This window comes from Ascaphus truei, chromosome 20 (assembly GCF_040206685.1).
Source record: "Ascaphus truei isolate aAscTru1 chromosome 20, aAscTru1.hap1, whole genome shotgun sequence".
Classification (NCBI taxonomy): Eukaryota; Metazoa; Chordata; class Amphibia; order Anura; family Ascaphidae; genus Ascaphus; species Ascaphus truei.
The window spans coordinates 22,002,740-22,016,943 of record NC_134502.1 but is presented as its reverse complement, the minus strand read 5'-3'; positions in this window follow the sequence as shown (position 1 = coordinate 22,016,943).

Sequence of the window (14,204 nt, the reverse complement as noted above, 5' to 3'; positions counted from 1 at the left end):
GTCCTGGTCATCCCGTGACCGTGTGTAACCTCGGAAAGGCTTAGTTGCTTCCTATGTAGGGTTAATAGCACAACACACTATATAATTCCTCATTAGTGGGTAATTAAATAGTGGTCCTTTAACTGAATGAGCGATACCACAATGTTAGAAATGGGCTGGCTGTATTGATGCAATGCTATTCTGCCTGGTGAGTATAATAGGAATGCTGCTTAATTATTAAGCTCCCTAGCAGTTCTATCTCAATTGCTGGGCTGTCGCTCTGCCTCCTACACTATGTGCAGTAGTATGAGGTAAGGCAGTGTCACGTTGTCTGCGGCCCTGAGGTCATTGATTGCTTCCTGTGTTGGTTAATTAGCACATCAAACGTATTTTATCTCTTCTTCGTGGATAATTGTAGACAGAAGTATTTTCTGCTAATGAACTCTAGCAGTATGAGAGATACCAGGATGGCAGAAATAGGCAGACTGTGTTAATGGAGCAATTTATGCAATATTCCACGTGTGTTTTATTTATATTTATATATATATATATATATATATATATATATATAAATATATATATATATATAAAAAAAAAATATATATATATATAGATATATTACAGTGGTTGACAAATCACCAAAAAATCTACTCGCCACACAAAAAAATCTACTCGCCACCTAGTACCAAACGTGTGCTGCTTGGGCCAATATTTACTCGCCCAGGGGTTAAATCCATTTGCCCGGGGCGAGCAAATGTATAGGTTTGTCGAACACTGTATATATATATATATATATTTGTGTGAAAAAGAAAGTACACCCTCTTTGAATTCTATGGTTTTACATATCCTTTGTTGCCCATGTTCCCAGCAGTTTGAGCTGCAAGCTGTAACAATAGATAATGTTACCTTAGTAATATAAGAATACATTGTAGCTGCTGAGTTACACTGACTGATGGACTGATTGAAAGGCGGCCATTTAGTGAACCCTGGGAAGCCGGATCTTTGCGGATCGATCACAGGGAGAGCAAATCGATTGGCAGCTTATAGGTAATTCGTTTTCAATAAAGGTAATCAAAGTGTGTGTGTGTGTGTGTGTGTGTGTGTGTGTGTGTGTGTGTGTGTGTGTGTGTGTGTGTGTGTGTGTGTGTGTGTGTGTGTTTAAGTGCTGCTTGAACTGCCTCCTAAAACCGCTGCTATCCTGCCTGCTCAGTGCAGTAGGTAGGCTGAATGCCTGATGCGCTTCCCTACACCTGAAAGCAATATGTTTGTGCACTTAAAGATAACAATAACACTCTCTTGTAACAACCTCGGATATTGTATCAACCTATAACCGTTACTACAAGTTTATTTTGTATTGATTATGTGGCCCTTTAAGTTATGAGGAAGGTATCACAAAGTATTGATCCTCTGTGAACACAGAATGGGAGATAAAATAAATGATTTCAACACTCCTATAACTCCTCCTATAGACCCCATATAACCCCTCCCTATAACTCCTCCTATAGCCCCCATATAACCCCTCCTTATAACTCCTCCTATAGAGTCCATATAACCCCTCCCTATAACTCCTCCTATAGCCCCCATATAACCCCTCCCTATAACAACTCCTATAGCCGCCATATAACCCCTCCCTATAACTCCTCCTATAGCCCCCATATAACCCCTCCCTATAACTCCTCCTATAGCCCCAATAACCCCTCCCTATAACTCCTCCTATAGCCCCCATATAACCCCTCCCTATAACTCTTGCTTTTGCCCCATATAACCCCTCCCTATAACTCCTCCTATTGCCCCATATAACCCCTCCTATTACCCCATATAACCCCATATAACCCCTCCCTATAACTCCTCCTATTACTGCATATAACCCCTCCCTATAACTCCTCCTATTACGCCATATAACCCCTCCCTATAACCCCTCCTATTACCCCATATAACCCCTCCCTATAACTCCTCCTTTTGCCCCATATAACCCCTCCCTATAACCCCTCCTATTACCCCATATAACCGCTCCCTATAACTCCTCCTATTACCCCATATAACCCCTTCCTATAACTCCTCCTATTACCCCATACAACCCCTCCCTATAACTCCTCCTATTGCCCCATATAACCTCCACCTATAACTCCTCCTATTACCCATAAAACCAGTCTCTATAACTCCTGATATTACCAAATATAACCCCTCTCTATAACGCCTCCTATTACTCCGTATAACCGCTCCCTATTGTAGGGGGGTGGGGGGGGGGGGGCGGGGGAGTTGGAAAACATTCCAAGGGTTCAGAAATGAAGAAACAAATAACATTGACTTTCAGATGGTTACATTATAAGTGTTTCTGAGTCTCTCCCTAACTCCAGAATGCAGCTAGTTATTGAAACTAAGAGAGATGTCCAATAATAGCATCATACTGCTGCGGCACAGTTTATTCGAGCATTTGCCCGTTCTGTGCCGCAGCAGTAGCCTGGCGCGCGCCCGAGTGTGACGGGCGCGCGCCGAAGCAGCGGAAGAGCGCCCTCCGATCGGGGCGCTCTCCCTACCGCTGCCGGGTCCGCCGGGTCCCCCGGAACCCCCTGCCGCCGTCCCGCAGATCGCGGGACACCAGGGCTCCCTCGGGGAGCCCCTGGACACGCGTGCAGGGGGCGCACGCTCCCGATGACGCGTGACCGCGCGTCTATGACGCGCGGCACGCCGAGGGGCGGCCACTAGCAAGCCGGGAAATCTCCCGGCTTGCGGTACCGGCCACACTCGAATAAAGTGTGTCGGTAGTGTAGATGTCTTCAAGGTTATCAGTTAATACATTTATTGTGACATACCTCTTATGTGATAAATGATAGCCAGGCTTGGAATTGTAGAGGAGAGAGGGAGCTATGCGACGCAGAGTATGTCCCTTACCCCCGCAGGATGACACAGACAGGAGGGAGCTATGGGACATGGAGTCTGTCCCTCCCCCCGCAGGGTGACACAATGACACAGACAGGAGGGAGCTATGGGACACGGAGTCAGTCCCTCCCACCGCAGGGTGACACAGTGACACAGACAGTAGGGAGCTATGGGACATGGAGTCTGTCCCTCCCACCGCAGGGTGACACAGTGACACAGACAGGAGGGAGCTATGGGACATGGAGTCTGTCCCTCCCACCGCAAGGTGACACAGTGACACAGACAGGAGGGAGCTATGGGACATGGAGTCTGTCCCTCCCACCGCAGGGTGACACAGTGACACAGACAGGAGGGAGCTATGGGACATGGAGTCTGCCCCTCCCACCGCAGGGTGACAGTGACACAGACAGGAGGGAGCTATGGGACATGGAGTCTGTCCCTCCCACAGCAGGGTGACACAGTGACACAGACAGGAGGGAGCTATGGGACATGGAGTCTGTCCCTCCCCCTGCAGGGTGATACAGAGACACAGACAGGAGGGAGCTATGGGATATAGAGTCTGCCCCTCCCCCCGCAGGGTGACACAGTGACACAGACAGGAGGGAGCTATGGGACATGGAGTCTGTCCCTCCCACTGCAGGGTGACACAGTGACACAGACAGGAGGGAGCTATGGGACATGGAATCTGTTCCTCCCCCCGCAGGGTGACACAGAAAGGAGAGAGCTATGGGACATGGAGTCTGTCCCTCCCCCCGCAGGGTGACACACTGATACAGACAGGAGGGAGCTATGGGACATGGAGTCTGTCCATCCCACCGCAGGGTGACACAGTGACACAGACAGGAGGGAGCAATGGGACATGGAGTCTGTCCCTCCCACCGCAGGGTGACACAGTGACACAGACAGGAGGGAGCTATGGGACATGGAGTCTGTCCCTCCCACCGCAGGGTGACACAGTGACACAGACAGGAGGGAGCTATGGGACATGGAGTCTGTCCATCCCCCCGCAGGGTGACACAGTGACACAGACAGGAGGGAGCTATGGGACATGGAGTCTGCCCCTCCCACCGCAGGGTGACACAGTGACACAGACAGGAGGGAGCTATGGGACATGGAGTCTGTCCCTCCCACTGCAGGGTGACACAGTGACACAGACAGGAGGGAGCTATGGGACATGGAATCTGTTCCTCCCCCCACAGGGTGACACAGACAGGAGGGAGCTATGGGACATAGAGTCTGTCCCTCCCCACCGCAGGGTGACACAGTGACACAGAAAGGAGAGAGCTATGGGACATGGAGTCTGTCCCTCCCCCCGCAGGGTGACACACTGATACAGACAGGAGGGAGCAATGGGACATGGAGTCTGTCCCTCCCACCGCAGGATGACACAGTGACACAGACAGGAGGGAGCTATGGGACATGGAGTCTGTCCCTCCCACCGCAGGGTGACACAGTGACACAGACAGGAGGGAGCTATGGGACATGGAGTCTGTCCATCCCACCGCAGGGTGACACAGTGACACAGAAAGGAGGGAGCTATGGGACATGGAGTCTGCCCCTCCCACCGCAGGGTGACACAGTGACACAGACAGGAGGGAGCTATGGGACATGGAGTCTGTCCCTCCCCCCGCAGGGTGACACAGTGACACAGACATGAGGGAGCTATGGGACATGGAGTGTGTCCATCCCACCGCAGGGTGACACAGTGACAAAGACAGGAGGGAGCTATGGGACATGGAGTCTGTCCATGCCACTGCAGGGTGACACAGTGACACAGACAGGACGGAGCTATGGGACATGGAGTCTGTCCCTCCCCCGCAGGGTGACACAGACAGGAGGGAGCTATGGGGCATGGAGTCTGTCCCTCCCACCGCAGGGTGACACAGTGACACAGACAGGAGGGAACTATGGGACATGGAGTCTGTCCCTCCCACCGCAGGGTGACACAGTGACACAGACAGGAGGGAGCTATGGGACATGGAGTCTGTCCTTCCCACCGCAGGGTGACAGTGACACAGACAGGAGGGAGCTATGGGACATGGAGTCTGTCCCTCCCACCACAATGTGACACAGTGACACAGACAGGAGGGAGCTATGGGACATGGAGTCTGTCTCTCCCCCGCAGGGTGACACAGACAGGAGGGAGCTATGGGACATGGAGCCTGTCCCTCCCCCCGCAGGGTGACACAGTGACACAGACAGGAGGGAGCTATGGGACATGGAGTCTGTCCGTGTCTGTCCCTCCCACCGCAGGGTTACTGTGACACAGACAGGAGGGAGCTATGGGATATGGGGTCTGTCCCTCCCCCCGCAGGGTGACACAGTGACACAGACAGGATGGAGCTATGGGACATGGAGTCTGTCCCTCCCCCCGCAGGGTGACACAGTGACACAGACAGGATGGAGCTATGGGACATGGAGTCTGTCCGTGTCTGTCCCTCCCACCACAGGGTGACACGGTGACACTGACAGGAGGGAGCTATGGGACATAGAGTCTGTCCCTCCCCCCGCAGGGTGACACTGTGACACTGACAGGAGGGAGCTATGGGACATAGAATCTGTCCCTCCCCCCGCAGGGTGACACAGTGACACAGACAGAATGGACCTTTTACCCATCAGCGCTGCCTATTCCTTTCGCTGCCTGTGACTCAGACAACACATTGATTTTTCACCCTGCTGTGGATGAGCCTCTCTCTCCCGGGGGCCGGGTGGGAGGGGGTTTAAGGGGGGGGGGGGGGGCTGTGTTATGGGAAAAGTTCCAGCCCCTGCCACCTTATTGCATCAGCGACTCCGGCCTCTGCCTAATCCCTTCCGCATTTGAGAATGTTTTCCCGTAAGAAGGCTTTCGAATGAAAAGAGGCTTAGAGCTGCCCATCTTGATTTGCTTTGTCAGTCCGCTGTCATTAGAATGGATTGCAGCTGGCGAGGCTCTGCGAGGTTCTATCTTTAGACATAATGAGCGCGCATGCAGCTTTCCGACTCGCCGTGTGTTACTTCCCGGCCGCCCAGCGCTGGTGAAACGCACGCAGACTTGCTGTATTATATACACTTTCTTAACCCGCTTTGGTTGCCGCGTGAAATGTTATTTGTTGATGCAACAGTGTTTCTGTTTAAAAGGATCCATCTGTACAGTATTTATGTGTCAATAATAATAATAATAATTACTTTATTTCATTCAGCGCCTTTCTCCCAATGGGACTCAAAGCGCTTCCTGATTACAGTATGGTAATATGGTACGCAGCACAGAGGAGTCTGTACGGACGCACGGTAATCTGTAAGTCAGAGCTTTTCAACAGGGGTTCATAGGAAGCATTGGGGTCCCCAGGACTCCTTTTACGGTTTTGTTCAATTTTCAGATCATTTAAAAATGGCACCAAATATAGAAGAATTTATAGTGCATCTGATCTCAGACGCGCTATTAGAGAGGGTTGGGGTTCCTTGCAATGCATCTGATCTCAGACGCGCTATTAGAGAGGGTTGGGGTTCCTTACAATGCATCTGATCTCAGACACGCTATTAGAGAGGGTTGGGGTTCCTTACAATGCATCTGATCTCAGACGCGCTATTAGAGAGGGTTGGGGTTCCTTACAATGCATCTGATCTCAGACGCGCTATTAGAGAGGGTTGGGGTTCCTTACAATGCATCTGATCTCAGATGCGCTATTAGAGAGGGTTGGGGTTACTTACAATGCATCTGATCTCAGACGCGCTATTAGAGAAGGCTGGGGTTCCTTACAATGCATCTGATCTCAGATGCGCTATTAGAGAGGGTTAGGGTTCCTTACAATGCATCTGATCTCAGACACGCTATTAGAGAGGGTTGGGGTTCCTTACAATGGTTCTGATCTCAGACGCGCTATTAGAGAGGGTTAGGGTTACTTACATTGCATCTGATCTCAGATTAATTATTAGAGAGGATTGGGGTTCCTTGCAATGCATTTGATCTCAGACACGCTATTAGAGAGGGTTGGGGTTCCTTACAATGGTTCTGATCTCAGACGCGCTATTAGAGAGGGTTGGGGTTACTTACAATGCATCTGATCTCAGATGCGCTATTAGAGAGGGTTAGGGTTCCTTACAATGGTTCTGATCTCAGACGCGCTATTAGAGAGGGTTGGGGTTACTTACATTGCATCTGATCTCAGATTAATTATTAGAGAGGATTGGGGTTCCTTGCAATGCATCTGATCTCAGACGCGCTATTAGAGAGGGTTGGGGTTCCTTACAATGCATCTGATCTCAGACGCGCTATTAGAGAGGGTTGGGGTTCCTTACAATGCATCTGATCTCAGACGCGCTATTAGAGAGGGTTGGGGTTACTTACATTGCATCTGATCTCAGATTAATTATTAGAGAGGATTGGGGTTCCTTGCAATGCATCTGATCTCAGACGCGCTATTAGAGAGGGTTGGGGTTCCTTACAATGCATCTGATCTCAGACACGCTATTCAATCACAATGACTGAACCACCTGTGCTGAAGCAGAAATCCTTAACACCTGACCTGTTGGGGGTAGTTGAGGACTGCAGTTGCAAACCACTGCCATATACTATGAAGCCATTTCTCCGCGCTGAAGCACACTGCTACCCATTTCCACCGAAGGGAGCTGATCCCTTCCTCACGGTGGATCTTTATGCAGTCGCTTGCCTTTTTTGTCTTGGCTGTGTATCTCTCCAGAAGTTTCTCGGTATCCAGTGTCGGTCTCCGCTTGCTCGGGACACCTGAAATATAATCCTTTTTAATCAATGCTTCTTTTGACACTTTTACTTACTGGTGATTAAATATTTATACCCAAGCTGCTTTCTCGAGTCTGGGTTTTAAGTCAAGGCTGCGAAGAGAATTAATCACTCTCCCATGTGGATTTATCCTCACTGCAGTGTGAGCAGGATAGGGGATTTGGCTGCAATGAGACCAGGCTGGTTTAAAGGTTTATTCCTACAGTATATAGGGGCAGTTCCTTCTGCGTGTTAGTTTTTAATTTCTTTTCATATTTTTTTTTATTCTTCACCATGCTGTATATAGCATGTTATCTGTTTTCACCTCTCGTTTTTTTTCCCCTGCTCGATGATTTTTATAAACGGTGTATTTTATTTCTAAAAATGAGCTCAAAATCTCAATGAATACGGCTGCTATCCTCCTCTCCCTTAGGCGCGTTCTATAGTAGGTGCGAACACGCATGCGCACGATGCACACTTTGTGTGTATGGTGGTCCATGCTGCCGGGAGCGACAGTTTGTGTGTGTGTATGTGTATGTGTGTATGTATGTATGTGTGTGTATGTGTAATTTATTATATATTTGTAAAATTTTAAAAAAGACACGTTGGTAAAAGAATAAAATATTTATTAACATTGTGCGCACACACACACAAACACACACACACACACACACATACATACATACATACATACATACATACATACATATATACACACACATATACACACACATATACATACATACATACATACATACATACATACATACATACATACATACATACATACATACATACATACATACATACATACACACACATACAAACACCGGCGGTAGCGGCGCAAAAACATACTTTTGAGTCTTCCCCGCTATCGCCCGGCTCCACGCTCACTGCCGTGCGCTCGCGCGGCTTTAGCATACAATGGCTGGCTAACCACAGCCAATTATAACTGCCGCGCACGCACGGTGCAGCAAGAGCGCCCCCACTATATTACGGGCTTATGTGATGTTAGAAATAACTTTATTTCATATACAGTAGTTCCCTTCTCCCAATGGGACGTAAGAATTTTACAGACACAGGTCCCTGCCCAGAGGAGCTTAAAATCCATGTTCTTGGTACCTGAGGCACAGAGAAAAAGTGACTTGCCCAAGGTCACAAGGAGGTGAAATTGTCTTTACTCACTGAGCCGCGCCTTCTCACCTCGAAGAACCTTATCTGAGAAGATGAAAAGAACAGGCTTTTTATTCTGATATGATCCTTTGTGATCTGCATGGAAAACAGGTCGGTGCCTGGTGGCGTGTGGAAAAGTGTAGAGGGTGTGTGGGTTGCCTGGTTCTTGGGCCAGTTTGTATGGCTTGCCCCCGCGGGCTAACATTTGAGAGCCAGTCCCTGTTTACCCGGGATTTGCTTCCCTTCTCCATCAAAGTAGAGACCTTCCAGACAACTCTTGTTGTGCAATAATCGTTCAAGAACTTTCAAATTCCTCGTTCAAAAGTCCTACTCACTGCTTCTCAGGCAACTCTCAGTCCTACAGCACAAGAACACCCTTGAATTTCCCAGTTGGTTAGGCTCCCAGCCTCGTTTTCGGGTTGTCTCCGGCACAGCCTCGGAGAACACCCCTTAGTTCACCTCCACGTCCGGATCGGGATGAGCACTGGAGCCCTTTTTTGGATTCCCCTTACATAGATTCCCTACTGCCATGGGAAATCATGGTAGATGGACTGGCGACCAATCACAGTACGGATGATGCACTGGAACCAATCAGCACGCGAGCAGGACTCGAGAGCTCGCCTGCATTGGTCAATCAAGGCTAGTGGCACAGCGGAGAAGAGTTAATGGACTTGGAGGGGAATATGAATGGGCCAATCGATGCAGCGCCTACAAGTGGGAGCCTAGTGCCACCATGGCTGGGGGAACGGCCAAATGCTCCACTTAGTAGCTTGGTAGGAGCTTCGGCTGGGCAATGTGGGGCTATCGAAATGGCGGCTTAAATGGCGCGCGGACCAATAGGAAGCCGTGACGTCATCCCTTGCGGTTTCTTATTGGCCCACGTAACAGAGACCTTTAAACCCGTGGAGCTGCTGCCGACACCCCCTACGGAGGTGTGTGCCTTGGGCAGAGCCGGCCTTAGAGCAAGGCGGTAGCCTGTGGCCCTGCACCTTTGGGGTGCTACGCCAACCTTCCCCTCCCTCCTCCTGTCGGTGCCGGGATCAAACGTCTGCCTGGCAGAAGAGGGGAGAGCTGGGTGAGGGAGCTGGGGGGTCCCAGAACCGGCGGTACGTGCGTTGCGTAAATTATGTGTGCGATTAGGTGGATGTCTAGGGTGGTCTTTCCTTCTCCAGAGCGGCAGCGTCACGCCTTCTCCTGCAGCGTTATGACCACAGGTTGCCATGACAACGCGACATCGCCTACTGCCATGACGTAATAAGGTCACAACGCTGCCGGAAAAGGAACCCCTGCATAAGTGGGTCCCCAGAACCTGAAATGAATGCGGATCAGCTCCAAAGACCCCCTGCTTCCTACCCAAGGGGAACATTGTTTTTTTGGGTGTGGGGAGGAGAAGCATCTCCTCCTGATAAAGATCAGCAGTGAGAGCAGTAATTTCATCTGAATGCTGGTTCATTATTTACGAAGCATACATACGCCGAGATCTTCTAAGCCACCTTGTTATTTTTGATGTCATCTATCTTGGTCAATCTTGGTCTATCGTATTCGCATAAGATTGTATAAATAATTAAAAAGACGGGGGAAAATTATCCTTTTTTTTTTCCTGCAGAAATTGAAAACTCGGTGTAATAAATCACATCGTGGATACAGTTGATTGATGCACTTAATCTTGGTAAAATATTATAAGTGGACATTAAAAATTCATGTTAAAGAAATGATAGAGTTGTTATATAAGTGCGTTTTCCTGGGTTTCCCCCACCGCCCCCCGAATTTTCAAATATTCTTACATTTTAAAATATTTTTTCCTTTTTTTTTTTTTTTGGCGAATATTGAAATATATTGTCTAATTTTCACTTTTTTTCCCCCACGTACTTTTTTTGTCGATTGTTCGAACATTTTTCTAATTTTCACTTTGTGACAATTTTCAAATATTCGCAAATTCTTGAATTTTCGCATTAAAAAAAAAGTGTTTTCGGGAAAAATTCCCCCATCTCTAGAAAAAGGGGTGTGCAAACGTTCCCCTGGGCACACCCCGGCCTGCTCTCCTCAGCGTCTCGCGGCCTGCTCGTCCCCGGTGTCAAATGACGCGAAGGGTCATGTGATGTCACGTGACCCCGCGGCTATATTTGACGTCGGGTTACCATGACGACGCTTCGCTGGAAGGGAAGGTATGTGTGTTATAGAGGCCTCGTGCGGTCCCCCGGCACTTAATTTAAATGCCTGAGGGGAGAGCGCGGGACCTCTAGAACTGCTGCGCCTCCCCCGGGGGGCTGCTCTAGAGAACAATAGACAAAGCATTGCTGTATCACTGTCTCAATGCAATAATGAATATATTTTTCTTAGCTAGCAGTGACAACATACAGTACAGTATGCAGCTCTTATCCATAGAATTCAGCTCATACCTACCGTAAAGTAGGGTGACCAGACTTCCCGGTTATGCCGGGACAGTCCTGTTTTTTTCAGTCCTGTTCCGGTTGCCGGTTCTTGTGTTAAGAAGTTATAAATAATTGATATGTGTGAAGCGCTCGACACACACACACAGGGACACACACACACAGGGACACACACACACACACACACACAGGGACACACACACACACACACACACACAGGGACACACACACACACACACACACACACAGGGGGACACACACACACACACACACACACACACACACACACACACACACACACACACACACACACACACACACACACACACACACACACACACACACACACCTCTCCGCTGCATGCTGTTTCCTCCTCTCCTTGATCCCACCCCCAGCCCTGCAATTTCCCTGCTCTGGCGAAATTCCGCACTCCCCCTCAAGACGATCAGGTCACTATGCCCAGAGAGGTAATACCGGTATACTCATACACGCCCAGAGAGGTAATACCGGTATACACATACACGCCCAGAGAGGTAATACCGGTATACTCATACACGCCCAGAGAGGTAATACCGGTATACACATACACGCCCAGAGAGGTAATACCGGTATACTCATACACGCCCAGAGAGGTAATACCGGTATACTCATACACGCCCAGAGAGGTAATACCGGTATACACATACACGCCCAGAGAGGTAATACCGGTATACACTTACACGTCCAGTATTCCCTCTCATTTTTTTTTACTGGACAGGGTGTCCAGATACAGGACAGTCCGGCTCAATACTGGAAACCTGGCAACCCAATCCTCACACTCCCCCCTCTCAGCACACAATTTGCACTTCATAGGATTGTTACAGACACAGTCCCTGCCCAGAAGAGCTTACAATCTAAGTTTTGGTATCTGAGGCACTGAGAGATAAAGTGACTGGCACAAGATCACAAGGAGCTGACGTCGGGAATCGAACCAGGTTCGGCTTCAAACTCAGCGCCTTAGCACGTCGCAGCATTCTCAGCTCCAGAGCAGGAAGATCCAACGGAACTGAATGATCTAGCAGCAGAATGGGGAATGGGTATACTGTACATCATTGCTAAAGAAACTCACCTTGATAAAGCGCATGGTGCGCGAAACGCGTAGGTGCATTTTTTACCCCCGATTTTGGTCATATGTGATCCAATAAATTAATTTTTTTATGGGAGTCGCCACTTGCTCATTATTTCTTCTGCCTGCTGAATATTGGTTGTTCTCCGTTACTCCTTCATCTTTCTACTACACATAGTTCTGAATTGTGAACGTCTTATTAAAAACCCTACTCTTTTCCTGCTATCACCAAACGGTCCCTGTCACCGGCAGAGCCGTGAATGACATCACGGGAGGTGACAAGCCGCCCCCCCGCAGAGAGACGCAGAACACTGAACATGGCGGCTCACAGAGGGACGCCGTGAGGATCATTACACGGGGTGATTTAGCGAAGGTTATTTCATTAATATGCATTCCTTTCTCGACACGTCGAACACACGCTGGCATGAAAACATTCCCGTTTCAAGGTTTTTCGTCATTGGGACGTAGCTTCAATGTGAAATCGGAGGCTGGGCGTTCTGGCAGTGAAGGGGTTAGTAAAACTTGCTTACAAATGACACCACATGCTGGTTTTATTCAGCAGACTCCATGCTCTAAAAATACTATAAATCAAAACCTTTTTTTCCCCTGCGGAGTGTATGATGTTTTAATGAACTGCCCCATCTGTTTCGTTTTTCCTTTCTTTTTTTTATTTCTTTTTTTTTTTTTTACAAGCAAGGATTATAAAGGGAATCTAAAGGTTGCTCGGAGGTGGTAATAAAGTCCCTAACTTTGATTGAGAGGTTACATGCAGTATGGAATAAAAAGGGTTATAAGGAGTGGTCATATGGGGCAATAGGAGGAGTTATAGGGAGGGGTTATATGGGGCAATAGGTGGAGTTAAAGGGAGCAGTTATATGGAGCAATAGGAGGAATTATAGGGAGGGGTTATATGGAGTAATAGGAGTTATAGGGAGGGGTTATATGGGGTAATAGGAGAACGTAAAGGGAGGGGTTATATGGGGCAATAGGAGGAGTTATAGGGAGGGTTATATGGGGCATTAGGAGGAGTTATAGGGAGCAGTTATATGGGGCAATAGGAAGAGTTATAGGGAGGGGTTATATGGGGTAATAGGAGGAGTTATAGGGAGCAGTTATATGGGGCAATAGGAAGCGTTATAGGGAGGGGTTATATGGGGCAATAGGAGGAGTTATACGGAGGGGTTATATGGAGCAATAGGAGGAATTATAGGGAGGGGTTATATGGGGCAATAGGAAGCGTTATAGGGAGGGGTTATATGGGGCAATGGGAGGAGTTATACGGAGGGGTTATATGGAGCAATAGGAGGAATTATAGGGAGGGTTATATGGAGAATTATGAGGAGTTACAGGGAGGGGTTATATGGAGTAATAGGAGGAGATATAGGGAGCGGTTATATTGAGCAATATGAGGTTATAGGGAGCGGTTATATGGAGCAAATGGAGAAGCTATAGGATCTGTGACAAATCTTATTTGGAGAGGAGAAAGTCATTGGAGGAGAGCGGGAAAATACCCTTACTGGGGCTGTGATCTATCGGCTATTACTCAGGATACCATCTAGTCTGCTATCAATGCGATGGTGTCCGTTGGCCTACTGAATAGAAGAATGATAAATTGCTGCACACTCTTATAATCAGGAAAAAAAGGGGATACAACTACCGGTGCTCCCGGGTCAGGATTCTCTGTATCAATCCAGGGTATAACGAAGGGAAGAAAATCAGGGCTCCACGGATTTGCTCAATAAACTAATTTATTGCCAATAGACTTAACGTTTCGGCCACACAGGCCTTCCTCAAAAGCAGAAATGGCATAGATGCCTGATTTTCTTCCCTTCGTCTGTTGGCCTACTACATAGCTTAGGCCTGGGACATAGTAGTGTGAGCCTTGTTGAGCCATGCTGAGCCGCGCTCACACTCGGCACTGAGCCCCTGCAGCCGCAATGAGAGCGGCTTTTGCAGGGGCTCG